We start from the raw sequence: 16,369 nt of genomic DNA on the forward strand, positions 1-16,369 counted from the left end.
AGGAACATCATTATTTCAACTACTAATTCGTGCCGTCGCAAATGGGGGCTTAAGAGCTAAAGCAGAACAATTTATGTAGCACATTAATTTTTTAAATAACATCTGTACAATCATAGTATGGCTGGTCTCTCCCAGTAGCATTTGTACTTTATTTAATGTCAGTCATGTCACAACAAGTCTCCTGGTGTCGAATGTTAGCGTATGACACAGATCGGCAATGGCGAACTGCACTCGATTAAAAATCAAGCAGACTTTATGCCAGCCATTACTGACTTTTGTCAGCAACTTAGTGCATGACTAAACGATTTTCTTACAAAACCGAATGCACAAGTACTCTAACACAGTTCAGTAACTAAAGTGACAGAGAAGAACTAAAAAATTTTGCTATTGAAGATGAATACGAAAATATTCCAACTCAGTTCAAAAAATAAATACAAATTTTGCTATTGCTGCAGAAGATTATCGTAACAACATATGTAACATCAATCCAACTCTTTATTATGCTTTAGACAGATGTTGTGTTCTAGAAATGAAGGTATGAGATAAACAAGTACATGAGTTTAGATTTAACATAGGGCATGAAGTACAGAAGCATGTATTTTGGTACGCTTTCACACTGAATATGTTTTTTATTGTAGATACTGAATTTACATTTAACAATCGTTATATCGCAATAGGTTATTCTCGTGTTAAAATATATGAAATAAATAATAATGGTCAATGACAGTTAATAAAGGAAATTTTCTAAATGTAAGCAATTAAACGTTAATATTTATCTCAACCTATAGCTGTAAGAATAATTTAATTTGGTGAAATTTAATATATGTAAACGGATGATCATATCTGTGTTTTAAGTGAAAAATATTATAGTGATACATCCCCTTTAAAGAGTAACAACTGAAAATGGAAGACAAAGAAGTGCAGATCTTTGCACAGTAGTGAAAACTAAATGAATTCTGGCAGTTTGAAGGAATTTCTAAAATAAATAATGGTTATATATATTTAACAAGTGTAAGTGATGTTTTCGAAAATTTTCTTAGGCTATCCAGAGAAGGATAAAAAATAAAAATAGTGTTGAAAGAAATTTTAAAAGAACTAAACAATTAATGCTAAAGAATTCTCTAGTAAAGATTTTGAAGAACTTGTGAAAAAATGTAATATTAATCATTACTCAACATTTACTGTATTCAAAGTATCTGTTGTGATAGATCTAACAGGACACTTAAAAAGATAAAATGTGGTAAACGTTTGGCTTACAAGGAAATATATATAGCACTAGTTGAAAACCTGCTTGCTGAATACAATATACAAAATATTTAACAATAAAACTGAACCCAATAGAGGTTAGTGAAAAAAATTTGAAACAGCTGTCATTATATCTAAACTGAACCTAAATATGAAGTTGGAATAAAGTTATAGTCATCAAATTTATGGAATTCTTAAAAATGTTACACATCTAATTGAATTTTGGAAATTGAAGATGTTATTCCCTCTAATCCAATCACATAAATTAAAGTCACTGGATGGAGAAAAAAGTAAAAGAAAATTCTTATGAATGTGAACTACAGTATCCTGAAATATATCTTAATGAGAAAGTTTTGAGAAAGAAAGGCGGATCTGGTAATGCACATAGCAGTTGGGTTGTTAAGGACAATGTTATTCTATAAACAATTTCTTACATTTTGTGAAAGTTGTTGCTGAATGTACCCATTATGTAGAAATTAATATACTGATTCAATTCTCCTTTCATTTTATTGTAAAAATTAATTGAGTTTGGGTCATGTTCTGTTATTCTTATTTCTCCACAGTTTGGATGTATATCTACAAGTAGATATAACTGTGTTTGAAGCTTTCTTCTTTGACGTCTAATCACATAGTAATCATACAAAAAGACATCATTGAATAATTGAAGAATAATGAATTGTTTCTCATAACAGTATTTTCAGTTGGAAGAACTTTATGTGCATGATAGTACTTCGTTCTACAGGCAGTTCTTCATATCTTTTTAAGTTTTGAATTTTTTCTCATATTTTCTTCAGCACACAGACACACACACACACACACACACACACACACACACACACACACACACACACACACACATGTAACCATTCTTTATCATTTTGTAAATTTTCAATTTGCTCTTGTAAATTTACAGTTGTTGATTTTAGCTTATATTAAATATGTTTTCTATTTGATGGTAAAACCTCTTCATAAAACCAATCTTGGAATTGTTCAGGTAATTTCAGTTTTGACTTACTAATTAATGAATACAGTTCTGGTTCATTAACAAATATAGTGTGTAGTTGCATGTTTCAAGGGGAGCAAATCTTTGTGCCCTTTGTATTTATAATTTTTGCTTTATTTTTCTCTCACATTAGATAAAATTGCTTCATTTGTGTTCTTAAATTCTAAAATTTCAACCACATCCTTAGCTTTAATCAAGGATTATTCTCTTTATCAATTATCACCGCTACTGATGTGTTATTATAAGCAATTCTGCTGTTATTCTGAAATATATTCATTAACGGTGTTTCTCATCTAGAGATAGCTGAAGCAGATGTACTTGGAAGTGATTCCATTACATTTTTATACACTGTAGGGCCAAAGAAACTGGTATACCTGCCTAATATTTTGTAGGGCCTCTGCAAGCACACTGAAGTGCCACAACACAACATTACATGGACTTGACTTATGTCTTAAGTAGTGCTGGAGGTAACCGACATCATGAATCCATAAGAGTTCAAGGGGGTGGAAATATCTTGCGAGCAGCACGTTGCAAGGATCCCACATATGCTCAGTAATGGTCATGTCTGGGGGCTCGGTGGCCATCAGAAGTGTTAATACTCATAATAGTGTTCCTGGAGCCACTCTGTAGCAATTGTGGACGTGTGGGGTGTCGTATTATCCTGCTGGAATTGCACAAGTCCGTCGGAATACCCAGCAGGAATGAATAGATGCAGGTGATCAGACAGGATGGTTGTATATGTGTGACCTGTTAGAGTCATATCTAGATATATCAGCAGTCCCACTCCAACTGCACATGCCCCAAGCCATTACAAAACCTCCACCAGCTTGAACACTCCCCTGCTCACATGCAGGGTCCATGGATTCATGAGGTTGTCTCCATACCTCTACACATCCATCAACGCAATAGAATTTGAAACAAGACTTGTCTAAACAGGCAACACATTTCCAGTGGTCAACAATCCAATGTCGGTGCTGACAGGCCGGGTTGGGAGTAAAGCTTTGTGTTATGCAGTCATCAAGGGATCACAACTGGGCCTCCAAAAGCCTATATCGATGATGTTTCGTTGAATGGGTCTCACACTGACACTTGCTGATGGCCCAGCACCGAAACGTGCAGCAATTTGTGGAAGGTTCGCACTTCTGTCACATTGAATGATTCACTTCAGTTATCGTTGCTTACATTCTTGCACAAACTTATTCCACCACTGTAATGTTGTAGATTTGATGTTTTACTGGATTCCTGATATTCACAGTACACTCGTGAAATGGTCATATGGGAAAATCCCCCCTTCATTGCTACCTTGGAGGTGTTGTGTCTCATTGCCCTTAGGACAACTATAATGTCACATACAAACTCACTTAAATCTTGATAATCTGCAATTGCAGCAGCAGTAATCAATCTAAAAAGTGTGGAACTGTGTCAGCCATTTATTGTCTTTTACAGGCGCTGCTGACAGCAGCGCCTTGTTCTGCTGGTTGACATATCTCTGTATTTGAACATGTATGCCTATACCAGTTTCTTTGGCACTTCAGTGTATATATACAAGAAGGATGAGTAAATGAACACTATATGCATGTTATCCTAATGATGGTGATATATCCATATCATAGATCACTTAACTGATAAGAATGTGATTTACTTATACAATCTGAACAGAGGAGAAACATGTATTTTTTATGAACACTTTAATAAGGAATGTAAGTAATTAAAATTTATTTGAGCTTCTCTTATAATAAGAGATATAAATCACATTTATTTTTAAATATAGTGTTTAGATCGATCTTCCAGTGTTGATATTTTCCACCAACTGCTTAATTTTTTACTGTTCCTGAAATACTTTCCCTTGAAATGGAGTATTATAGCAACTCAAAAATGAGCATATCCTAAAACACTTGATTTGCATATATTGATGATGTATTCTTTCTATCAATAATAATACACACTTGTTTATTGTTACATTGAAGCTTGTTGTTGACAAGATGTACGACTGATGCCATTTAATAAAAATAATTTTTGTTAGAAATACAAATTTTTTCGATTTTATAATTTTTTAAGTCAATATAAATGAAGGAACTTTTATTATCATTGATTGTGAAAATAGTAGCTGGACATGACAGGTGTAGTGCAATAATATATTTAAATGCTTCCAGCAACAGAGGAAAGAGCTTGAGTGAGTGATGTATTTAGATAAGCATTAATGATATTTCAGGACACACAAATTCTTGAAATCTGGTGAGTGAGGTGAAGAATATTTAAATTTTAATTATAAGTGTAGTTGTATCATAAAAGATATACATACCGACTATAGATTTAGTATGTATAAATTGAATATAAAAAATATGAAATGGTGTTGTAAAAGGGCAACTGAAAAGGTATTACAGGTAACAAAGGCAACATGTCGTTTATTTACGGAAAAAGTATGTTCACAATTCATTGCATCAAAATATTATTAATTTTTTCATTAAATCTGTAATCTGAAAAAGCTCAACAACACCAACAATACTATTTATTTAAAATATTAGTCAGCTACAAGTAAATGTATTCTGCATCATTACACTTTATGAATATTAAAGTATTAGACATGGATAAAAAATATGTTTGGTACTAAATAATGATTTTAAAATTATTTTATCAGACAGATATTTGCATTTAATTAGGCACTGGGATTTTTAATTACTTGAAGGTGGCAATTTTAAACTGAGACATAAAGGGAACTATATACTTGAAAATAATGATAAATTTCATGATCTGGAAATTTTCATTTGCACAGTAATTTAGTGTTACATGATCATTCAACCGAATTTGATACACCAAAATGAGATTTAGAAAAATTAATTTTACTGTACTGAAATGCCTGTTCCTTTCAACATAAATTTTATTTCATCTTCTTAACATTATTTCTGGATTTTAAAAAGTTATTATTAGAAATCAGCTGTAATATTTAATGTACTCAAATATGGTTTGAATTTTTATGTATAGGCATAAGTGTGTTAAGCATATTGACATATTTCTAATGCACAACCTTTTTCAGATTAGTTGTATTGTATGACAGAATTAATCTAATTTAATTAGTTTACAACATGGTTGTGTATTAAGAACATGCCAAGTGTTGCCAATGTTCCCATTTTCTACTCACAAAATAAACACATACACAGATAAACACACACAATTGAGTGTTTATAAAGTAGTATGTGGTATATGTAGAGGTCTCCATGTAGGCTTAAGTCCGAGAGACTTCCAGAAAAGATACAATAAACATATAAATGTCTATCACACCAGCAAGCATAATAAATCAGCAAAAGCCACCCACATAAACCACAGTAGTCATCTACTCCATGATACTGTATATGAGTATATATTACATAAAATAGACAAGAGAGACCGAACAGACTAATATGAAGAATTAGAAATTTTCGTTCATGGCACATTACATGGTGACACATGCCCAAATGATAGTATAGAAAACTACCAAATTAATTTCTTCAAGATTGTCTCCAATGCAGAATGCTAGAGAAATTGACTTTACCACATTAACATTTATCTATTTTGTGTCACAACATATATACATCAAATTTATGAAGGTTTCATCTTCACTATATGCTACACCTTAGCAATTAAAACTATTATATCTTATCAATGAAGACTATTTGGAATGATATGAAGATCAGTATGTGTGTTAAGCTGTGATGTGTTTGTTACTATGCTCTGGAAACTGGACAACTAAATTTCCAACAAAGGTGTGAGTAAATGGACTAATTAAATGATCTAAACAAGCAAATCACTGAATCAATACTGTTAAAGTACATGTGTTTATCTGTACAGGATTGTCTTTCACCTTATAATCTTACTGGCACACACAAGAAAGAAAATAATCACACTTCAAGTTAATATAATGTACATGTAACTGAAATGCACATGACAGTGGCCGCATGCTGTCAAAACGTGTTCTGTTAATTAAATATCAGCAAAAATGTGACTGAAGCAGCAGAAATTATTTCACAAATTTACAGTACATTCGCAGTCTTCAAAACAATCTATATAATATGGCTAATTTTGACGACTAATCTGACATTTTGCACATACAATAGGGTGACATTTTGCAGGTACAAAAGTGCATATTGGCCTAAATGAGTAGATTACAGTTAAAGTATGTGTCAACATCTTCAAAAAGGTATTGTAACATGGGAAAAGACATCCTGACAGGGCACACATTGGGTCAAATCCAGATTAGTAGAAGGAACACGACAAACAATCATTAAAGCAGTACAACTGGAGCATACTATCAACGAACTTAGTTCAACTGAATTAGATTTTTGGAGCATTCTGGTGATCCTACTATTTCGTTTAATGACCTGTGTACCTTGATGTGAGATATTGTATCAAGTAACTGATATTAGACAATCTTTTTTAGCAAAGAATGTAAATCATGTCTTTGTGTCATAATGTGGTGCAGGTTTGCAATATTGGCCTGTGTGACAGACCACAGTGTGCAGAAGCTGTAAGTTATATTCTTGTGTAAGTTTGTAATTCATAAATTGTGGGTTTATAGAATACAGTACATCGAATACTTTATTTGAACATTCAAAACGACACTCAGTTTATGTGAATGATCCATTGTTTTGAGTGCTATAAAATACTGTAATGAAATTTGCACATATTCCTAAACGATGTTATTATTTTACTTCTCACTGAAAACACTAATGGTTAACTTTCCCCAGCGAATATGGACAGGGCATATAGCAGGGCCTGATGCTGGGCATTGCAATATGGAAAACATGCCTCAGTTATACTTTACTGGAGTGTTTGGGATTTACAAACTGTGTATTATGCTATCTGTGATCTTTGGACAAATGCAAAATTAATTTTGTATGATTTCCTTATTTTCTTTGGAAACACTCAACAATCTTGTTGAGCAACAGTAACAGTTACCTGGTCGAAAGTCATTAATTATGTTAGCAGGCTTTCAGCATTGGAGGAGAGTTAGGGTTTAGATATTCGATTAATATCTTACGACTGCGGGAACCAAACTGCAGCTAACTCGTACAATGGGACTTCCCTGTCAGAAACGCTGACACAATGGAGAAAAGAGGCGCAAGGGTTTGATCGATCTATTCAGAAAGGTTTCGAGTTCTTCACCCTTGCAACAGCTTCGCCTGTAGCCCTTCTGAGATCGTCCTCCTGTGCTCTGGCAGTAGCCATACGACGCTGCGACGCGGAAATTACCAGATATCAGTTTTCACATAGGGTTGTAATGCATCAGTAACCATGTCAAATGGAAGGGAGTGGAGTAATGCTCCCAGCATAACGCTTCACTGATGGCTTCAAGTAATATTGTCACTATGAAATCCAGTTCTTCGAGAATCTGGTACTAATATTTTCTTTCATTTTGTAATGCCGGAAATGCATATCCTCCTATTTCCATCTATTGCACTGCAAATTTTTTCCTTATTTTGTTACTTGAAGAGATGACATTTCTGTGTCTTTATAAATTGTAATTGTTTTACTATATGTATATATTTATTTATGCATCTATGTCGATGTATAATTGGTTTGTTTTGTAAATATTATTTATATTTTTACGCTGGGTCTGGCCTAGGGAAAAGTATGCTATCGAACGATTACAACGATAGGTTGTGTGGAGAACCAAAGTGTGTAGGATCTTTGGGAGTGTTAACTCTGCCGCGTGGAGCGCGGGCAGAGCAGCGGGAATCTGGCTGGGGTGGTGCAGTGGAGCAGGTGTGTTGTGTGACACTCCCACGAGTAGCCGCACTTTCGGGGTTGGGCAGCATGTAATTGCGCTCGACTTGCTATGATAGTTTCTGACACGGTGTCGTGGACGGGAAGCACTAGCTGGCATACATCAAGAGCCCGTTTCGCCTGGTGACCATGTCGAGAAGAAGGCGCGCCAACATCCAGCTTCTGCAACAGCGACGGCCGACAATAAGTGACTGTCGCCACCTCCTCGATCGACGGCTTCAAACCTTCAATCAAGCAACAAGGAAGACTGGAAGTACGTGAAGTTTTAGAACTGTATGGCAGACCTCAGCTTTTCAAACTGATCCATTTTCGTAACTAAATGACAGCAACGTAGCATGAACCTTTGTTGCTCATTGTCCCAATTGCATTACCATGCAGGGTCCCTTCCTTTTCCGGAATGAACCCGAGTGTCGTTGAAATTCAAACGCCAGCATCATTCGATTTCACTGCTTTAATTTCAAAGTTCAGTTAAGGTATTCATAGCTGGCTACAAATTTAGATTACACAAGCACAAATTAAGAGTGCGAGTTTTGTTACCGCATGTTAGTTTACCTGTGACTGCAGCTCAGCTTGGTACATACTAAATTTTACTATTGTTAATTGTTCAGAATCATTTAATTCAAGTTCAAAGATAAATCTCTTATTTCTAAATTGCGTAGATTCAAGTTGCTTTTGAAATGATTGTTGAGGTAGTCCAAGACTAACCGTATTTTACTGAATTTCGATGTGGTTCACAAAGAGAGCTCACTATTGATTTCAGTCACTAAATTAACTTTCGGTTGTCCGGTTTTATTAATTCTTTTGCTAAATTATGTCAAAGTGTAGCGAAATTTATTACTTCTGACAGACTTTCAGTGTTGACACTACACGTGTCAACCTTCAGTTGCCACGCTTCTAGTGCTAATTATATGTGTAATAACCTTTCTTTTTCAGTTACTATAGTAATTGTCCTTAGGACTGGCGACCGTAATTTCCCCCAAATCTCAAATATCGAATTACCGCTAGTTAAATGTTAACGTAACGGCCGCACATTTACTTTCTTTATTTACTTTACCCCTTTTCCAAATTAATTTCCACCAGTTTCATTTGCATTTTTCCTTTTCATTTAGATGTAACCCTTTCCTCCATCTTTACTGACAGATTAACTTCGGTGACCATTGCTTTTCCCAAATTTCCATTAGGTACACACGGTTCAATTTTTCACTGTCATTAAGGTCGATAAGTGAGGGGGAGGTTACACATGGCGACCTGGTGACAGGACAATCTTCGGATTTGAGGTTGTTCTGGACACGAATTTTGCATTGTGCAAATCTCGTAACAAAGTACTGGTTACGTAATGGCCGATACGTCAGCGAGAATATTACTGTGAGGAATCCTAATTAGATTTGAGATTTGGCATTTATATTGAACATTATTAAAATGAGTGAAGGCAACAATTACCAAAATTTGGTAAACTTGAATATGGAACAATCGGTCGAGCAGTGGGAAAGGCGCACCGCGGTACCCATTGTTCATGGGCAGGCTGCTAGCATTAAAGACGCGACCGCCGAAACGCAACAAAGAGTAGAAATGGAATTCCAAACTTCAGAAAATATTTCAGATTCGGAAGTGAAAATCATATGTGAATTCCTTGATGATGAATACGGGGGGACAACTAAAGAGGAAGCAGCTACGGAAGTAAAACCGGTAGTTTCCGGGAATTTAACTGATTTATTGAATGTTTTGATTAACGAAATCACGAGTCAGTCTGAAAAAACTGAACGGAAGCTAGACAATCAGAACAAAGCTATTAATGTTGTTAACAACAGTCTTGGAGTTGTTAACACAAAAGTTGATAAAATCAAAGAAGATATTGTTGTGATTAATACCGAAGTCGGTAATCTTAAACAGGAAATGATAGGCGTTCAGGCGGAAGTTGCGAGCATAAATACTCGTTTTTATTCCGAAATTAGGAGAATCGAGAAAAGTGTAGGAGAAGCAGTTGCTCTGATCATAGAAAGTAAGGTGACGGAACAAGTAGAAACGCTTGCGACAACCACTTGCCAAGTAATTACGAGAGTGTCGGAATTAGAAAAGAAAATTGACGAAAAACAGAGCTATGTGCCAATCTGTGCACATAGTTCGGAACTGTTGACGAAAGAGGAGCGGTTCGACTCCTTGAAAAAAGGCGGTATAAACGCGACGGATTTAATTAAAATTGTGAAAGAGTTTTACCCAGATCATGGACTAATGGGAGAAAAATTAATGCGGTTATTGATGTGTTGGCTGGTGATGCCAAGCGTTGGGGCTTAAACCTCAACATTACCAACCTGACTTTTGACGAGTTTAAAAATTTGTTTCTGGCTGAATACTGGTCAGAGCAAAAACAGCAAAGTGTCTGGCGTGAATTTCTCGTATCGAGGCCTTTCGATGCGAATTCCCGCGGCTCGATGAAGGAGTTTTGTGAGGGCTGGATCCGCAGGTTGGAATATTTGCGTGATCGCCGCACGGAATCCGAAATAGTCTGGGAACTCTAGAAGAAACTTCCAGATGATACAAATCGCTACATAGGAAGCAATTAGAGGGCAATCAATGATTTCCTGGAAAGAGTTGAGGACGAGGACAATTGGCGCAATAATCGCGATAGTGGTAGAGGCCGTGGTAACAACAACGGGTACCACAGCAACCACAACAACGATAACCATGGGAATAATGCATACCGAAACCATGGCAGCAATATCAATAATGGTTCGGACCGTAATAACAATCGGTACAATGCAAATAATAACAGGAATGACGGAAACCAGTATCATACTAACGTGATACGGGCTTCACAGAATAGTAATAACGCCAGAGGGTGTGACCAGCCGCCTCAGCAGTATCTGGGAAGCGTATCTGCTGGGACGAGACAGGGAAACCATTAGCCGCGCCGGTGAGGGGCCGACCGGGCGTGGAGAAATTTTGGCGGCCCAATAACAGGAGAAAACCCAGGTGTCGTCGTTATGAAAATTCCGTGTGGAATAATCAACGGCGGGAGAGTGTGCCAGTGTTAGGAGAAAGGAGTGCGCCCACAAGTAGCAGATCAGCTGTAGACACGGCGGTAGAAAATACATTCACTGTCAGTGAGAACAATTTAAGTAGTGTTCCGGAAAACGATTATAAAGTGGCAGCTGTAACACCCACAGCGGAAATGGAGATTGGGTTTAAGAATGATTCACAATTGTTGAGAGAAGATCAGATGTCGGATAACACGTCCGTCATCGAGCGAGGGGATGCAGAGAGGGATGAGGTCTGGTTAAGGCAGTTCGGTCGCTTATACGACGAACGAAGAGATTATAGGGGCCAGTACGGGAGAAGTGTTTATGGGGAGCGCGGGCAGGATTTGCCGCGTCTCGTCCCGCAGGAAGGTGGTGTTTGTGAAGTGATAGAAAGTTCTGGCCCTAACTGGCAGACTTTACCAGAAATAGTTGATGTTAATTGGGGGCACGAGCATGATTCGTCGTGTTTCGTCCCGCAAGAGTTGGATGTTGAAGTAGTAACGGAAAGTTCTGGCCCTGACCGGCAGACTTTACCGAAAGTTATAGTGGGAGAAGTGGCCGACCCATCCGACGCAAAACTCCAGTTTAAACGTTGCGAAAGTATTAAGGAGAAATATTACGAGAACTGTAGTGATAGCCGGACACGATTGGTAGAAAAGCACGTAGATTACAGCGTGTATGAGGTTAGAACTGACGTTACACGGTCGGACGATAGCAATGTGGGTTGCGTAGATCCAGAGGAAGTAATTGCAGATACTACTGGGCACATTCCTCCAGGTAGATTGGCAGATGAGATCAGTCTGGCCAAAGATGAATCAACGAAGGTGACAATTAGTGAACTGATAGCAAAGCCACACTCAATGGTTGACGAGTTACAGGAAAAGATTTCGGTATTGGAGGCGATGCTACAGACTAAGCCTCAGGACAAACATGTTGAAATTAAAACTGTATGTGAACGGAGGCCGAAAAAGCCGCCAGATAAGCCGGATTTAGGATCAAAGCCAGATGGTTTTTTCTGGAATGATCTGGATATAGACGAGGATTTACTGTGGGAAAATAAAGAAACAGTCGAGGACAAGTGTAAGCAGATAGTAGTGTCTGTTAATATGCACGACCTACAACTAAACGTGTTGATTGACACCGGTGCAGAATTGATTGCTGTATCTGGGAAAATATTTGAGTTACTGAAAGACAGACCTGGCATCGTAGTTATGCCAGTAACAGGAGTGAAAATTATCGGTGCTACTGGGAAGGCCAGTAAACCGGTCACAAAACGGATTTTTGTCAACTTCGGGATATGTGGGGCAAGATTTGAACAAGAGTTTGTCGTCGTGCCAGACTTAACTACGGAAATAATTATCCGGTTAGATTGGCTATTAAAGTATCGTGCAGTGATTAATTGCGATAGCAAAACTTTGACATGTACGTCACAAGATAAAACAATAGTAGTTAGTTTTGACGAGGCAGGAGACGGTGTGCATAGGCAATACCAGCCTATACACATTGTTAACTGGCCGGGTGCTATTGACGTAGGTGTGAATTTGAACTACTGTAATGCGAGGAATCTCGGCATTGACAATAGCGTAGAAAGTGAATTGGATAGTATTGTAGACGGTGTGTCAAACGTAACACACGAACAAAGACGAGGCCTGTATGAAGTAATAATGAGGACTAAGAGTGTGTTTTCAGACAAACCGGGACTTGTGGAAGGATATAAATGCAAGTTGCATGTAATTCCGCACGAACCATTCTTCGTGAGACCGTATGCTATACCGCTGTCCAAAAAGGAAGCAATGCAACGGGAGATAGATAAGATGATCGAATGGGGAGTGACTGAAAGAAGTACGAGTCCATACAATAACGGTTTGGTCATTGTAGCAAAACGGGATGGTAGTGTGCGTATTGTGATTGACGCACGCACGTTGAATAGGGTCGTTCAACGTGAAACAGAGAGACCAGAGAGTATGGAGGAGATCTTGCAACTTTTTCATGACGTTAAGTTCATGACTAGCCTCGATCTGACTAGTTACTGGCAAATATAAATCGAAGAAGAATCTAGGCCATACACCGCCTTCTTGTTTGCGGGCAGGTGTTATCAGTATAGAGTACTGCCGTTTGGACTTAATATATCTGTGTCCGTATTCATCAGGGCCCTAGATGAAGTGTTAGGAGCGGCTTTGAGTTCAAGATTAACTGTATATGTTGACGACCTATTGTTGGCCAATGCCACCTGGCATGACCATTGTGACCTTTTAGATGAAGTTTTTAGAGCATTGCGCCGTGGCGGAATGACTCTAAAGCTAAAGAAATGCGAATTTGTGAAGCAGGAACTGAAATTTTTAGGGCATGTAATTACCACTGCTGGTATTACGAAGGACCCAGAGAAACTAGAGGCAATAAGGGATTGCCCTCCACCCAAGTCTAGGAAACAGTTAAAAAGTTTTCTAGGGCTAACAGGATTTTACCGTAAATTTGTAAAAGCACTTGTGTTTAATGATGAAAATTTGAATAACCTCTTACGCAAAAATGTTCGGTTTGTGTGGACCGACGGGTGTCAGGCCGCTTTCGAGAGATTAAAAGACGAGTTGTTAAGATCTAACATACTATTTCAACCTGATTTATCGCTACCTTTCCATCTGGGAACGGATTCGTCGAATTACGGGGTGGGGGTAGGACTGTTCCAAGAAGTTGGTAAAGGAGAGGGTAAGGAACACCGGACGATAGCGTTCGCGAGACGAACTTTATCAAAAAGTGAGCGAAACTACACGATTTCTGAGAAAGAGTGTCTCGCTATCGTGTGGGGATTCAAGAAGTTCAAGGGTTACCTATGGGACCGTAAGGTGATTATTCATACATCTACATCTACATCTACATCTATACTCCGCGAGCCACCTTACGGTGTGTGGCGGAGGGTACTTATTGTACCACTATCTGATCCCCCCTTCCCTGTTCCATTCACGAATTGTGCGTGGGAAGAACGACTGCTTGTAAGTCTCCGTATTTGCTCTAATTTCTCGGATCTTTTCGTTGTGATCATTACGCGAGATATATGTGGGCGGTAGTAATATGTTGCCCATCTCTTCCCGGAATGTGCTCTCTCGTAATTTCGATAATAAACCTCTCCGTATTGCGTAACGCCTTTCTTGAAGTGTCCGCCACTGGAGCTTGTTCAGCATCTCCGTAACGCTCTCGCGCTGACTAAATGTCCCCATGACGAATCGCGCTGCTTTTCGCTGGATCATGTCTATCTCTTCTATTAATCCAACCTGGTAAGGGTCCCATACTGATGAGCAATACTCAAGAATCGGACGAACAAGCGTTTTGTAAGCTACTTCTTTCGTCGATGAGTCACATTTTCTTAGAATTCTTCCTATGAATCTCAACCTGGCGCCTGCTTTTCCCACTATTTGTTTTATGTGATCATTTCACTTCAGATCGCTCCGGATAGTAACTCCTAAGTATTTTACGGTCGTTACCGCTTCCAATGATTTACCACCTATGGCATAATCGTACTGGAATGGATTTCTGCCCCTATGTATGCGCATTATATTACATTTATCTACGTTTAGGGAAAGCTGCCAGCTGTCGCACCATGCATTAATCCTCTGCAGGTCCTCCTGGAGTACGTACGAGTCTTCTGATGTTGCTACTTTCTTGTAGACAACCGTGTCATCTGCAAATAGCCTCACGGAGCTACCGATGTTGTCAACTAAGTCATTTATGTATATTGTAAACAATAAAGGTCCTATCACGCTTCCCTGCGGTACTCCCGAAATTACCTCTACATCTGCAGATTTTGAACCGTTAAGAATGACATGTTGTGTTCTTTCTTCTAGGAAATCCTGAATCCAATCACAAACCTGGTCCGATATTCCGTAAGCTCGTATTTTTTTCACTAAACGTAAGTGCGGAACCGTATCAAATGCCTTCCTGAAGTCCAGGAATACGGCATCAATCTGCTCGCCAGTGTCTACGGCACTGTGAATTTCTTGGGCAAATAGGGCGAGCTGAGTTTCACATGATCTCTGTTTGCGGAATCCATGTTGGTTATGATGAAGGAGATTTGTATTATCTAAGAACGTCATAATACGAGAACACAAAACATGTTCCATTATTCTACAACAGATTGACGTAAGCGAAATAGGCCTATAATTATTCGCATCTGATTTATGACCCTTCTTGAAAATGGGAACGACCTGCGCTTTCTTCCAGTCGCTAGGTACTTTACGTTCTTCCAGCGATCTACGATAAATTGCTGATAGCAATAGCACGAGCTTTCTGATGCACGAGGTTAAAAACTCATGCACGAGGTTAAAAACTCCGTCTTCCCTTTTTGAATTAGATTTTCGGTCGTTTGCCTGAATCATCAGGGAATAATATGATTGTTCCTTCGAATGATCGCGGATGACTTTCCTCTTAATTGTTGTCCATTCCGAGCACGTGTGTTGGTTTAATGCTATGTCTATTGACACTAATTTTTAAGTGCCCTGTCAGTCTTTCATATAGTATACCCCAAAATACAGTACATATATCGTCACATCAGCTGTTGGATCAAAAAGCTGCTATGGCAGCGAAGGAACCCACACGAAATAAATAAGCTTCAATCTTGTAAAGCTCCAGTTTTTTGCTATAACAACATTTTTGTTAGAACAGCGTCGCGATCGCCTTGCCGTTTAAGCGGGGAGTATCTTACGCAACAATAATCGTATGAATGGAATTTTCGTATTATTATTGAAAGCTGTTGTCAGCTACACAATGATTACCTCAGAAATGAGGAAAATATGTAGATCGAGTTTAATCCCTTAAAACGACCGACTTCAGCACAATATTGTTCAATGCTATCTAAAAATTTTATGTAGACTTCGGAATCAATGAGATTTTTAATGATTGTTCTTTAATCTTATTTTGAAGCAACTGAAAACTAAATGTCGGCATATGTACAATTTTCTGAAATGTAGTGTGTAGAAGAAAATTAACACCTGCGTTCTGAACTGTGTTCCTCTGTAAGTTTCCAGACAGCTGCTCCTACACATTCAAAAGCACTGTGCGCTGGCGTTGGATTTCTTCCCAGTTGGCGGAATGTACTCTGGTAACATTGTGCTGATAACTGATATGGTGCTGGCGTGTATAAGAGACGACTAAAAGTTGGAGAGATTACACTATCTGGTGTTTCCTTACAGACTCCTGTGCCATGGAAATCAAATTTCCAACTCGTTATGATGCTCCCAGACTGCTTGTAAGAATACAAGTTGAAGCAGATGTAAAACTATCTCTCCCTCTCCCCCATGTCGCTGTTGGATATGCCGACGAATCTCCCATTATCAAAATGTAACAAAAATACGGA

The sequence above is a fragment of the Schistocerca serialis genome, chromosome 1 (genome assembly GCF_023864345.2).
Source record: "Schistocerca serialis cubense isolate TAMUIC-IGC-003099 chromosome 1, iqSchSeri2.2, whole genome shotgun sequence".
In the NCBI taxonomy this organism is placed as follows: domain Eukaryota; kingdom Metazoa; phylum Arthropoda; class Insecta; order Orthoptera; family Acrididae; genus Schistocerca; species Schistocerca serialis.